General features: G+C 38.6%; 1 protein-coding gene and 2 non-coding genes across 7 annotated transcripts in view; 2 read left to right on the top strand and 1 right to left on the bottom strand.

Annotated features, from left to right (window-relative positions):
* Window positions 1-13,551, top strand: part of SEC22C (SEC22 homolog C, vesicle trafficking protein) — a 35,306-nt gene that overhangs the window by 3,189 nt on the left and 18,566 nt on the right. The window contains exon 2 of one of the 5 annotated variants that reach the window (XM_058729578.1): window positions 500-565. The exons of the other annotated variants lie outside the window; for them this stretch is intronic. The gene's annotated coding sequence lies outside the window, so the exon portion shown is untranslated. The remainder of the gene's footprint in view (window positions 1-499; window positions 566-13,551) is intronic. 5 annotated transcript variants of the gene reach the window in all.
* TRNAQ-UUG (transfer RNA glutamine (anticodon UUG)) lies at window positions 3,572-3,656 on the top strand. The gene has a single exon. It is a non-coding gene; the product is annotated as a tRNA-Gln (tRNA).
* Window positions 8,532-8,637, bottom strand: LOC131513270 (U6 spliceosomal RNA). The gene has a single exon (XR_009262499.1). It is a non-coding gene; the product is annotated as a U6 spliceosomal RNA (small nuclear RNA).

Below are 13,551 nucleotides of genomic sequence, written 5' to 3'. Positions count from 1 at the left end.
AAGCCCCGGTCTGAGTACTGTTTAATTTTAATTGCAAACTTCCCTTACCATGCCGAAATTATACGACTTGGTTTACCAAATACTGGGTGCACTGGACCAGCTTTTCCGAACATTAGATGTAGGAGGTGATGTACATTTGTGTCCATCACAGGCTTACCTCTAGACCTCCAGAGAGAGAAGGATAAAGCACTCTGGGAAAAATGAGGTTTTTAGAAATCAAAACCACAAAAGAATTATTCCTAGTGGCGAAAAGTATTTGGTGACATTTGTTACATGGTCAGAACAAAAAAGTAAAGCTCAGACCAATGGATAGGGTAAATCTTAATTAAATTTTACAAAGGAATTAATCCCGATAAAGGTAATTTTAGTAAAATTAAAATGTAAATAATTGAAGGTGGTTTCATATTGGTAAATAGAATTAAATCGATATAATAGAGTCTGCTCTGGAAAATACATTGTAGACAATGCGGTTATAGCTCTGTTTGTCTTTACAACACAGAAGACATCTTGGAGTCCGAAAGTTTTATTCCCAGAAAGAGCCTCAGAAACAAGCTGCATCCAAAAGGTGATGGAGGGTCAGAGAGGAAAATTGGCTTATTCAAAGTAACACAGCGAGTAAGGAGTAATTGTAACAAGTGTGACCCTAGGCCTCTGCTTCTTCTATTAACAGGTCTCTGATTAGTTGAGTAGTAATGCTCTAGGAGAAAGAGAAAACAAATAGGGTAGCTGTGATCCCCAAAATTGGATTTAGAGAGGCAGAGTATATTGAAAAGATTGTATAGGCTTTCAGATGTTTTCAGTAAGGAAGTTTGGGTTTGAAACCTGGCTCTCTCGCTTATATCTTAGTTTTCCTACCTGTCCAGTGTAGATCATGCCTACCTCATAGATAGTTTTGAACAGTAAATAACATTATCAGTTTAAAAGTTCCTAGCACAGTGCCTCGCACGTAATGTTAGTCGCTATCAAGTTCAGTCCCCTACTCTTTTTAACTCATTTCAGAGTTATGTGTACCCTCCCTATCCCCATACCATCCCCAAGAAACATGGAACAGAGGATCCTGAGTAATCTACACATTAGGTTACCGGTTCTCAAGTTGAAGATGAATTCAATAAGGGTGACTAACCCAGTTTTGTTTTCTGCATTGTGTATTTGAGGAGTGGGTAATATGCCTCATGGTGAAGACTTGTGTTTGAGTATTTGTGTGCCCAATGAAATTCGTTGTTTGTTTGCATTACTGTTTTGCAAGGCTTGGTCATGGTCTGGTCGTTTAATGCTGTTTTTCTCTCATGCTTTTTCTTTCCCTCTTTTTTGGAGGAGGAGGGGGAGGAGCATTTGTGGTAGGGATTTGGGGGTGGGCTAAGGGTGAGGAAAAAAAAAAAACAATGGGAACAAGCAAGGGTGGCCTCCAGCTAAGGACAAAGTCTTTGCTGGTAGAATAGGGATAATCTATGACACGAGCAGTTTATAAATAGATGCTGAGAAGAGGATTTAGGAAATGGGGGAGGCAGATTAAAATGTAATTTTTATAAAGCGTGGTAGCAGTGACTTGGGTATGTATATTTGATTACTAATTCAGTTTCTACTTCAGAAAAATTCCATCTGTATAAATGTCTTTTTCTCTCCAAGTTGAAATTTATTGTGGAAAAGTGTTCAAAATACAGATTAGGAGATGACAAGATCTGAAAACCCACATTTCTTGTTTCAGTGGGCAAAAATAAGGCAGCTGTTAGGTCATTCATTCGTTTGCTTAACAGTTTTTACTGAAGGCTTCTCATGTGTGCCAGGCATGGTGTTAGGTTAGGAAGCCAGTCTACTGGCTTGTAGAGGGAGCCGGGAGGACCTGGAAGAGACTATTGTCTTTGTGCGAGTACTCTGAGGGTGCTTTTGTCTTTGTATAATCGATAATACATTTTTTTTATTATTGTGGCATGATTTTTCAGATTTATACCATTACTACTGGTTTCTTTATTTATTAAAAAAAATTTTTTTAGGGGCACCTGGGTGGCTCAGTCGGTTGAGCGTCCGGCTTCAGCTCAGGTCACGATCTCGCGGTTCGTGGGTTCGAGCCCCGCATCAGGCTCTGTGCTGACCGCTTGCTCAGAGCCTGGAGCCTGCTTCGGATTCTGTGTCTCCTTCTCTCTCTGCCCCTCCCCCGCTCATGCTTTGTCTCACTCTGTTTCTCAAAAATAAATAAAATGTAAAAAAAAAAAAAATTTTTTTTAATGTTTATGTGTTTTTCAGAGAGACAGACAGACAGATAGATTGTGAGTGGGGGAGAGGCAGAGAGAGAGGGAGACAGAATCTGAAGCAGGCTCCAGGCTCCGAGCTGTCAGTACAGAGCCCGACACAGGGTTGGAACCCACGAATCACAAGATCATGACCTGAGCCGAAGGCAGATAATTAACTGAGCCACCCAGGCGTCCCACTACCTCTTGTTTTTTGAACTGAATACTAGTTAAATGCAGATAGCTTTTATTTTAATTAATTCTGAGATTAGAATACCTTCTAGTTTGGAAATGTCATGTAGTTATGGAGCTGCTCACTATAAAACATGTTTTTCAACATTCAAGCAGAAATCATTGAAACTACAGTTAATTAGCAGAAAAGATTATTGATCTACTTATAGAGATGCTTATTTTATTTTATTTTATTTTATTTTTAAAGTTTATTTATTTTGAGAGAAAGAGAAAGCATGAGTGGAGAAGGGGCAGAGAGAGAATCCCAAGCAGGCTCCCCGCTGTCAGTGCAGATCCCGAGACAGGGCTCAAACCCACAAACCACGAGAGCATGACCTGCGTGGAAGTCAGGCGCTTAACTGACTGAGCCATCCAGAGCCCCTACTTATAGAGATATTTTAAAATGATGCTTACACATAAAAAGCAAGTGGGAGCATAATTTAAGTAAGTGATATAAAGATCTGAAGTTAATACTTTATTCTTCAAAGTTTATTTAAAAATAATTCCAGGGGCACCTGGGTGGCTCAGTCGGTTCAACATCCGACTTCGGCTCAGGTCACGATCTCGTGGTCCGTGAGTTCGAGCCCCGCATCGGGCTCTGGGCTGATGGCTCAGAGCCTGGAGCCTGCTTCTGATTCTGTGTCTCCCTCTCTCTCTGCCCCTCCCCCTTTCATGCTCTGTCTCTCTCTGTCTCAAAAATAAATAAAACGTTAAAAAAAAACATTAAAACAATAAAAAAATAAAAAAAATAATTCCAGTTTTAGGAAATTGCAAAGATAGTACAGAGTGGTCCCATATGCCCTTTACCCTACTTTCCCCCCCATTGGTTACATCTCACTTAGGTATAGTACAATATCAAATCCAGGAAATCAGCATTGATTTAAAGTATGTATAGCTTCATGCCCATTTTAGCACTTAATGTAGATTCCTATCACCACCGTCGCAAAATACAAAATTATTCCATCACCACAAAGATCTTTTGCTCTCCCTTATAATAATCGCAACCATTCCCCTCCTCCCCACCATCTCTAACCCTTAGCAACTACTAGTCATTTCTCCATCTCTGTAATTTTGTCATTTTGGGAATGTTACATGAAAGGATTCCTACGGGGGGTGCCTGGGTGGCTCAGTTGGTTAAGCGTCTGACTTTGGCTCAGGTCACGATCTCGCGGTCCGTGGGTTCGAGCCCCACATCGGGCTCTGTGCTGACAGCTCAGAGCCTGGAGCCTGTTTCAGATTCTGTGTTTCCCTCTCTCTGACCCTCCCTCGTTCATGCTCTGTCTCTCTCTGTCTCAAAAATAAATAAACGTTAAAAAAAAAAAAAAGAAAGAAAGGATTTCTACGGTATGTGACCTTTTGAGGTTTGTTGTTTTTTTTTTTTTTCACTCAACACAGTGCTCTTGAGATCCATCCAAGTTGTTCTGAATTTCAGTAGTTCATTTCTTATTACTGCTAAGTAGTATTCTGTGGTATGAATCTAATGTTTTATTTAACCATTCAGTATTTGTAGAATTTTTGGTTGATTCCAGTTCTTGGCCATTACAGATAAAGCTGTTATGAACAGTTGTACACAGGGTTTTGTGTGGATGTAAATTTTCATTTCTCTGGGATAAATGCCCAGGAGTGTGATTGATAGATCATATGTTAATTTCATGTTTAGTTTTGTTTTTTAAAGTTTATTTATTTTGAGAGAGAGAGAGGGAGAGAAGCACAAGCAAGGGGAGAGGCAGAGAGAGAGAGAGGGGAGAGAGAGAATCCCAAGCAGGCTCTATGCTGTCAGCGCAGAACTTGACATGGGGCTCAATCTCAAAACCTTGAGATCATGACCTGAGCTGAAATCAAGAATCAGATGCTTAACCGACTGAGCCACCCAGGTGCCCTTGCATGTTTAATTTTAAGACACTGCCAAAAAAATAAATAAATAAAAGTAAAGGACACTGCCAAACTATTTTCCAGAGCGACTCTACCATTTTATAGTCTTACCTGTAATGTATGAGAGATCCACTTCCTCTGTGTGCCTTGACAGCATTCACTTTAAAAAAAAATCTTAGGTGTTTTCACAGGTATAGAGCATTATCTTATTGTGATCTTAAGTTACTATCCCTGACTTGTTAGTGATGCTGAACATCTTTTCATGTGCTTATTTGCCATCTGTATATTCTTTTTGGTGAAATGTCTGTTCATGTACTTTGCCCATTTTCTAACTGGATTTTTTTTACTGTTGAGTTTTACTGTTGAGAATTCTTTATAAATTCTAGATATACAGAGACCCTTATCAGATATGTGGCCTACAGATATTTTCTTCCAGTCGCTGGATTGTCCATGTTCTTTCTCCTTTTCACGTGAGCTTTTGCAGATCGAATGTTTCTAATTTGATGAAATCTAATTTACTGATTTTTGTGGATTATGCTTTTGGTGTCATGTCTAAGAACTCATCCCCAAGTCCTGAAGATCTTCTCTTACATTTTCTTCCATTTTTATAGTTTTACTTCTTAGATTTACATTTATGATCCATTTTGAATTGACTTTTATGTAAGGTGTGAGGTTTGGGTCAATAATTTTTTTTTTCTATAGCTATCCATTGCTTTGGCACCAAATATTGAAAAAATTGTCCTCCCTCCATTGAATTGCTTTGCACCATTGTTGAAAATAATTTAGCTGTACTACTGTAGATCTATTTCTTTGTTCTCTCTTCTGTTCTATTGATCTGTGTGTCTGTTCCTCTGCCAATACCACACAATCTTGACTACCGTAGCTATATAATAAGTCTTGAAACGGAATGGCATGGTTCCTTCCACTTTATTCCTTTTCAAAGTTGTTTTAGCTATCTTAGTTTCTTTGCCTTCCCATATAAATTTTAGAATACTCTATCTTTACAAACTGTCATTCTGATATTTTTATAGGAATTACATGATACCCTTATGTCAGTTTGGTGGAGAATTAACATCTTTACTATGTTGAGTTATCCAATCTGTGAACATGATGTATTTTCTCATTTAAAACTTTTTTGACTTCTTTCAGCAGTGTTTTGTAGTTTTCAGCATAGAAGTCTGTACATGTATTGTTAGATTTATAAGTATTTTATTTTAAAAATTATAGCTTTATTGGGATCTTTTTTTTGGTGTGATTGTAAATGGTATTGTATTTTTAATTTCGGTTTCTATGTGTTCTTGCTAGTATATAGAAGTACATTGATTTTTGTATGTTGATATTATGTCTTGCAACCTTGTTGAACTCAATAGTTCTAGAAGGTTTTTTTGGTGGGCTCCTCAGGATTTTTCATGTAGATGATTTTGCCATCTGTAAATAGGAGTAGTTTTGTTTCTTCCTTTCCTATCTTTATACCTTTTATTTCTGTTTCTTGCCTTGTTGCACTGAGTAGAACTTCCAGTAATGTGTTGAAAAATAGTTGTGAGAGCAGACATCCTTGTTCCTGATTTTAGAGAGAAGGCATTCAGTCTTTAACCATTAAGTATGATGTTAACTGTAGGCTTTTTGTAGATGCTCTTCCTCTAATTGACGAAGTTCACCTCTGGTCCTATTTTGCTGAAATTTTTATCATGAAGCAGGGTTGAATTTTGTCAGACACCCTTTCTGCATTAATTGATATCATTTTTTTTGGCCTTTTAATATCATGGATTATAGTGGTTGATTTTACTATGTTAAGCCAGCCTTGCATCCTGGAATAAATCTCATTTGGTTATGATGTCTAATTCTTTTTATTATATTGCTGATTTCTAGTTACTAATATTTTGTTAAGGATTTTCACATATAAATTCATGAGTATTATTGGTCTACAGTTTTCTGGGTTTAATATCAGGGTAATATTAGTTTCATAAAATGAATTTGGAATTATTTCCTCCTCTTTTATTTTTTGAAAGAGATTGTGTGTAATTGGTGTTAATTCCTTTTTACATGTTTGGTAGTATCCTCCAGTGAAACCATCTGGACTTGGAGATTTCAGAGTTTTAAAATTACAAATGAAAATTTCTTAATAGGAAATTTAGTTATAAGATTGTTTAAATTACATGTTTCATATTGGGTTGAATTGTGGTAGTGTTTTTTGAGGAATTGACCATTTTACCTACATTGTCACATTTATGGGTGTAGAGTTGTTTATAGTATTCCATTGTTTATTTTTTTGATGTCCATAGTGTCTATAGTGATATTTCCTATCTGATTCTTGATATTAGTAATATGTCTCTTGTCTAGTTTTTTCTTTGTTGTTTTGGTAGAGATTTGTCAATGTTGTTGATCTTTTGAAAGGACTAAAATTTGATCTCATTGATTTCCTCTATTACTTTTATGTTCCTAGTTTCATTGATTTCTATTATTTCCTTCCTCCTGTCTGCTTTGGGTTTTTTGTTTGTTTTCAGTTTGTTTTTGTTTTTTGCTCTTCTTTTTCTAGTTTCTTGACATGTGAGCTTAAGTTATTATTTTGAGACTTTTCCTCTTTTTTATTTTATTTTTTTTTTTAATTTTTTTCAACGTTTTTTATTTATTTTTGGGACAGAGAGAGACAGAGCATGAACGGGGGAGGGGCAGAGAGAGAGGGAGATACAGAATCAGAAACAGGCTCCAGGCTCTGAGCCATCAGCCCAGAGCCTGACGCGGGGCTCGAACTCACGGACCGCGAGATCATGACCTGGCTGAAGTCAGACGCTTAACCGACTGCGCCACCCAGGCGCCCCAGACTTTTCCTCTTTTTTAATGATAGCATTTGGTGCAGTAAATTTACCTCTTAGCACTACTTTAGCTGTGTCTCACAAATTTTGATAGGTTTTCCTTTTTATTCAGTTCAGTGTATTTTTAAATTTCCTTTGAGACTTCCTTTTTGACTCATTGATTATTTAAAAGTGTGTTGTTTAATTTTTAAGTGTTTGGAGGTTTTTAGTGCCTCTCTTTGATTAATTTCTATTTTGATTACATTGTGGTCCCAGAACACACTCTGTGTGCATTTTTTTTTTTTTTTTATTCATTTTTGAGACAGAGAGAGACAGAGCATGAATGGGGGAGGGTCAGAGAGAGGGAGACACAGAATCTGAAACAGGCTCCGGGCTCTGAGCTGTCAGCACAGGGGCCCGACGCGGGGCTCGAACTCACGGACCGCGAGATCGTGACCTGAGCCGAAGTCGGCGCTCAACCGACTGAGCCACCCAGGCGCCCCTGTGTGCATTTTTAAAATTTGTTGAGGTTTGTTTTATGACCCACGTCTATCTTGCCTGTATGTTCTGTCAGTGCTTGAAAGGAACTCTGTTGTTGGATGGAGTGTTCTATAAATGTTGATTACCTATTTTTGTAGATAGTGATGTTAGGATCTCCTGTATCTTTGCCAGTTTTCCATCAATTGTTAAGAGTGATGTTGAAGTTTTGAACTGTAATTTTGTGGATTTGTCTATTTCTCCTTTCACTTTATCAATTTTGCTTCACCTATTTTACACCCCTATTATTTAGTGCATATACATTTAGTTTTATGTCTTCTTGGTAGATGTATTCTTTTATCATTATGTAATGTTTTTCTCCATCTTTGGAAATTTTCTTTGCTTTGAAGTCTGCTTATGATATTAATATAACTTACTCTTTTTTTTTGATTAATGTTTGCATGGTATATTTATTCATTTACTTTCAATATACCTATATTTGTTTGTTTTTTAATTTTTTTAACATTTTATTTATTTTTGAGACAGGGAGAGACAGAGCATGAACAGGGGAGGGTCAGAGAGAGGGAGACACAGAATCTGAAACAGGCTCCAGGGTCTGAGCTGTCAGCACAGAGCCCGACACGGGGCTCGAACTCACAGACCAAGAGATCATGCATGACCTGAGCTGAAGTCAGCCGCTTAACTGACTGAGCCACCCAGGCGCCCCTATACCTATATTGTTATATTTGGTGTGAATTTCTTGTAGAAAGTAAATAATTGGGTCGTGTGTTTTATCCACTTTATCAATTTCTGTCTTTATGTATTTTGACCGTTTACATTTACTGTAATCATTGATATGTTAGGGCTTAATATGGTCTTTTACTTTTTGTTTTCTGTTTATTCTGTTTTCTTTCTTCTTTATTTATTTATTTTTTTAAATATGGAACGCTTCACCAATTTGTGACATCCATGCACAGTGGCTACACTAATCTTCTCTGTATCGTTCTAATTTTTAGTATATGTGCTGCCAAAGTGAGCACTAAAATTCTGTTTTCTTTTTTCCTGCATTCCTGTGAATAATTCAGACATCTTTTAGAAGTCCATTTGTATTTACATATGGTGTTTTTGAATGTATCTCTTTGTATAGCTTTTTCAGTGGTTGCTCTAGTATACACCTGTGTACATATGCATACTTATATATGCATGTATGTGCATCTATGTTTGTGCATATTTATGATTTATCAGTTTCCTGGAGACAGGATTTTACCATTTCAAGTGAAGCATTGAAACTTTACCTGCCTTTACATCTCTGTACCCGCCATTACTAATTGTCTTAAATATTTCCTCTAAATACATTGAGAGTATCAGAAATGTTCTAGTAACTTCAGTCATCCAACATGACTTACAAAACTCATGAGAAGTATAGTCTATTGTATTTTCCCATGTTTTTATTCTCTTTGAGTTTGTTTTTGTTTCCCAAGTTTCCTTGTTTTATCATTTCCTTTTTGTTTAGAGAACTTCCTTTAGCCATTCTCTTAGAGCAGGTGTGCTGACAACAAATTCTTTTAGTCTTCTTCATCTAAATATGTTTTAATTTTCCTTTCCTTTTTGAAGGATATTTTTGCTGAAAATACAGAATTCTGGGTTGGCAGTTCTTTTCTCTTAGCACTTCAAAAGCGTGCTTCCTTTTGGCCTCCATGTTTCTGTGAGAAATTTGCTGTCGTTTGAATTGTTTTCCCCCCTCTGTATTATTTTCCGCTGCTTTCAAGATTTTTTCTGTCTTTAGTTTTCTTAAGTTTGACTGTTACTTTTGTTGGCATGGATTTCCTTAGGTTTATCCTTTCTGGGGTTTATTCTTTTTTTAAAATACATTTTTTAATGTTTTTATTTATTTTTTGAGAGAGAGACAAAGCACAAGTAGGGGAGGGTCAGAGAAAGGCACAGAATCCAGAGCAGGCTCCAGACTCTGAGCTGTCAGCACAGAGCCTGACACGGGGCTCGAACCCATGAGGAGTGAGATCATGACCTGAGCCAAAGTCAGACGCTCAACCAACTGAGCCACCCAGGTGCCCCTGGGATTTATTCTTTTTGAATCTGTTGCCTTATGTCTTTTGCCAAATTTGGGAAGTTTTCAGACATTTCTTTGAATACTTTTTCACTCCTACCCTCTTTCTCCTCTCCTTAGGACTCCAGTGACAGGTGTGTTAGATAATTTGTTATAGTCCCACAGTCCCTGAGGCTCTGTATAATATTTTTCAATCTAACTTCTCTCAGATTGTTTAAATTAAGTAATTTTTATGTTCTGTCTTCATGTTTACTGATTCGATTCCTTCTTCTGTCCCCTCCATTTTGCTGTTGAGCTCATCTATTGAGTTTTTTACTTCAGTTATTGTATTTTTTTACATTCTAAAACTTCCCTTTGGTTTTTTATACCTTCTATTACTTTGCTGAGACTTTTAATTCTTCATTTGTTTCAAGTGTGTTTATATTGCTCATTGAAGCATTTTATGATGGTTTATTTTATTTTTTTATTAAAAATTTAAAAAAAAATGTTAATGTTTATTTTTGAGACAGAGAGAGGCAGAGCCTGAGTGGGGAAGGGGCAGAGAGAGAGGGAGACACAGAATCCGAGGCAGGTTCCAGGCTCTGAACTGTCAGTACAGAGCCTGATGTGGGGCTTGAACTCACGAACCCTGAATTCATGACCTGAGCCAAAGTCGGACACTTAACTGACTGAGCCACCCAGGCACCCCTATGATGGTTACTTTAAAGTTTATCGTCTTGATGTTGGCATCAGTTGATGGTCTCTTCTTATTCAATTTCAGATTTTCCTGGTTCTTAGTATGACCAGTGGTTTTTTTTTTTTTTTTTTTTTTTATTAAAACCTGGACATTTGGGGTGTTATGAGACTCTGGATCTTATTTAGATCTGTTTTAGTTGGCCTTTGTTGACACTGTGTTAGCAGGGGTGGTGGAGGTACTATCTCATTACTTCCAGGTGGGAGTAAAAGTTCAGGTTTCCCCACTGGGCCTCTTTTGGGTCCCTGAAGAGAAGGGGATTTCTGTTTCCTTAATGATACAATGGGAGAGGCTGGCTCTTTGCTGCCTGTAGCTCCCTACCTGATCTCTGACACTCCAGCAGTGTGGAGAGTTCGTGGGGACACCTCATTACTGCCAAGCAAAAATAGAAGTCTGGGCTCTTATTTCAGCCTTTGTTGTGGGTATATGATGGCTGCAGTTTTTCTGTGGTGGTTGACTGGAGTAGAATGTTTTCGGCTAAACCTTTACTGTTTTGCTAGGCTGCACGCACCTTTCCTGGTTCTTTGGCTGGAGAGACCAGGCTCTTTTTCATTGTTGGGCTTTTTTTTTTTTTTTTCCCCTGCCTGCATTCATTGGCATTTCTGGGTTTCCGGTTTCTCCAGCACCAAGACTAGGATATCTGAGGCAAAAAGAAAATTGAGCAAACTCATAACTGTGCCATTCCTCAGGTTCCAAAGTCCCTAGCCAGTCTGCTTTCCTGTCCCCACCTTTCAGATGTTTATTTATGTTTATGTTGTATATAGTGTCCATATTTTTTATACCACTATTAGTGGGAGTAGGAAAAAGCCCTTCAACTCTACCTTTTCAGAAGCAAAAGCCCCCAGTTCATTCTTTTTTGAGCAGTGGTCAGATCTCTTATGAAAGTACAGATCGTCTCATCATAGTTCATAATCTGAATTTGCAAGCATCAGCTCCCTACAGTATGCAAAGCTCTTACCAAGCGCTGTGAGGACACAAAGATGAGTCTCTCCCTATTTGTATTAATTTTTTTTTTCATTTTTTAGAATGCAAAGTACATTTTCAAAAAGGGAAAAACAATGTTGTCTCTGCTCTTAGACTCTAACACAGCAGTGTGTAAAATCCCTCCACCTCTCAGGCAGCTGTTGTCCTGTATGTTTACACACTCATATGTATACACAAACACAAGTAACACTTAATATCCCAGTATCCCCTTCATTTAAGCATCAGAAAAAATTTTAAATATCTTAAATGTATGCGGATTTCACTAGTTTCCGGTACTAGTAACTTGGGAGAACTGACCAACAGTTTTATTTATTTTGAATGCTATTGTTTGGTCACCCAAAGGATCAAGTGGGTCAAGCAGAGAATCTAAAGGGACAGTTGTGTCCTTTAGAGAGTGGTAGAACTCGTTCTTAGATTACTATCACTTGTAAAAGTTCACTGTTTTCCTTTCATTGGTTTAACACAATACCTGGCACATGGCAGATGCTCTATAAAAACAGCACTAGAGAGGCTATTTGGGGGTTGACAGTTGGAATACATGTATATTGCTTTTCCTTTAAAGAGCAGAGAATTTACTCAGCCCCCTAAGCAGTGTCTTTCTTATTTTGCCTTGGGGCATTTCTGTCCAGTCTCTGACTCTCTTGGTATCTCATTAATTCATTGTCTTTCTCGCGTTCTCTCTTTTTTAGGCGTGGTGTGGGGGGAGGTTGGGGGGTGGGGCTCAGTGTCTTTATATTGTTCTTTCTTATCTAGTAGTGTTTTTAGAAACATCTTCATTGCAAGTATTCTTTTTTTTTTTTTTTTTTAAAGAGAGAGAGTGTGTGTGCGTGAGTGCACACCAGCAGGGGAGGGGGCAGAAGGAGAGGATGAGAGAATCTTAAGCAGGCTCTGTGCCCAGCACAGAGCCCATCTCAGAGCCCTTCTTGGGGGCTTGATCTCCCAACCATGAGATCATGACCTGAGCCAAAATCGAGAGTTGGACGCTGAATTTGACGCTGAATTTACTGAGCCACCCGGACATCCCTTAATTACAACTATTCTTAAACACTCCTCTACGTGCCTTGCAGAATAGTTACAACTTGCATGCACTGAAATAACACTGTTCTTAAGGTAGCAAGCAAGTTGTCGTTCTTGTTTTGCTCCTAAGGCCTAGTCTCAAGTTGATCTTATAGTCTTCCCCTGTCTCTATCAGGGCTTTGTGCCTGTAAGTCTTTAAAATTTTGTTTCTAGGGGCGCCTGGGTGGCTCAGTCGGTTAAGCGTCCAACTTCGGCTCAGGTCATGATCTCGTGGTCCATGAATTCGAGCCCCACGTGGCGCTCTGTGCTGACAGCTCAGAGCCTGGAGCCTGCTTCAGCTTCTGTGTCTCCCTCTCTCTCTGCCCCTCCCCTGCTCATGCTCTGTCTCTCTCTGTCTGAAAAATAAATAAACATTAAAAAAAATTATTTCTAAATTAAATATTTCAAGCATTCCCAAAAGTATAAGAAGGTCATGAGATTAGCCGCAACACACCCAATCCCTGATGACCTCTTTGGTACCAGAGGCCTCAGCGTTGGCCAAGCAGCTGGGGTGCGGCCCACATGGCCTTCTGGCAGTTGGCAGGGCCTGCCACTGGTGCTGGGAACATAGCAATTTTGTGTGTGGAGGTATTTTTCCTGGGGCTTTTCACATGTTTACTCTTGAATGGAAAGTGTGGGGAGATGGGACAAATGGACTTTGTAGGATCTGTTGGCTACTAGACCAAGTTTTCTTTTTGCTTTCTCTTGTTTTTATACCACTGCAGTCTCTTCATGGGTAAAATGGGAAGAATTATTCATTTATGCATTCCAGATAGGGTGTTTATTCTTAGAACCTACACTTAGGTAATGGAAATGAAAAATTAGTAAAATAGAGAACAAGGAGATAGGGTCTCTGAGAATTTGGAGGAGGTGGAAGACTTCCAGCCAGACAAGCCTGGGAAGGGGTCATGGAAAGGGTGGCTGCAGATTTGGATATGGGGAGATCAGAGGAGGAACAGACAGAGGAAAAGAATCCGTAGAGGCACAGAGGTGAAGAGAGTAGTGTGCATCATGGGGGTTCCCCTTTCCTACTGCTCGTAGGAGTTGAGAGGCCAAATAAGGTGACGTATTTGGAGTTCTTTGAAAGAAAAGCCCACCAATGTGTATACCTATTCC

This window comes from Neofelis nebulosa, chromosome 5 (assembly GCF_028018385.1).
Source record: "Neofelis nebulosa isolate mNeoNeb1 chromosome 5, mNeoNeb1.pri, whole genome shotgun sequence".
NCBI classification, from domain to species: Eukaryota; Metazoa; Chordata; class Mammalia; order Carnivora; family Felidae; genus Neofelis; species Neofelis nebulosa.
Note: the sequence above shows the minus strand (reverse complement) of the source record. Positions and strands in the feature narration are given on the sequence as shown.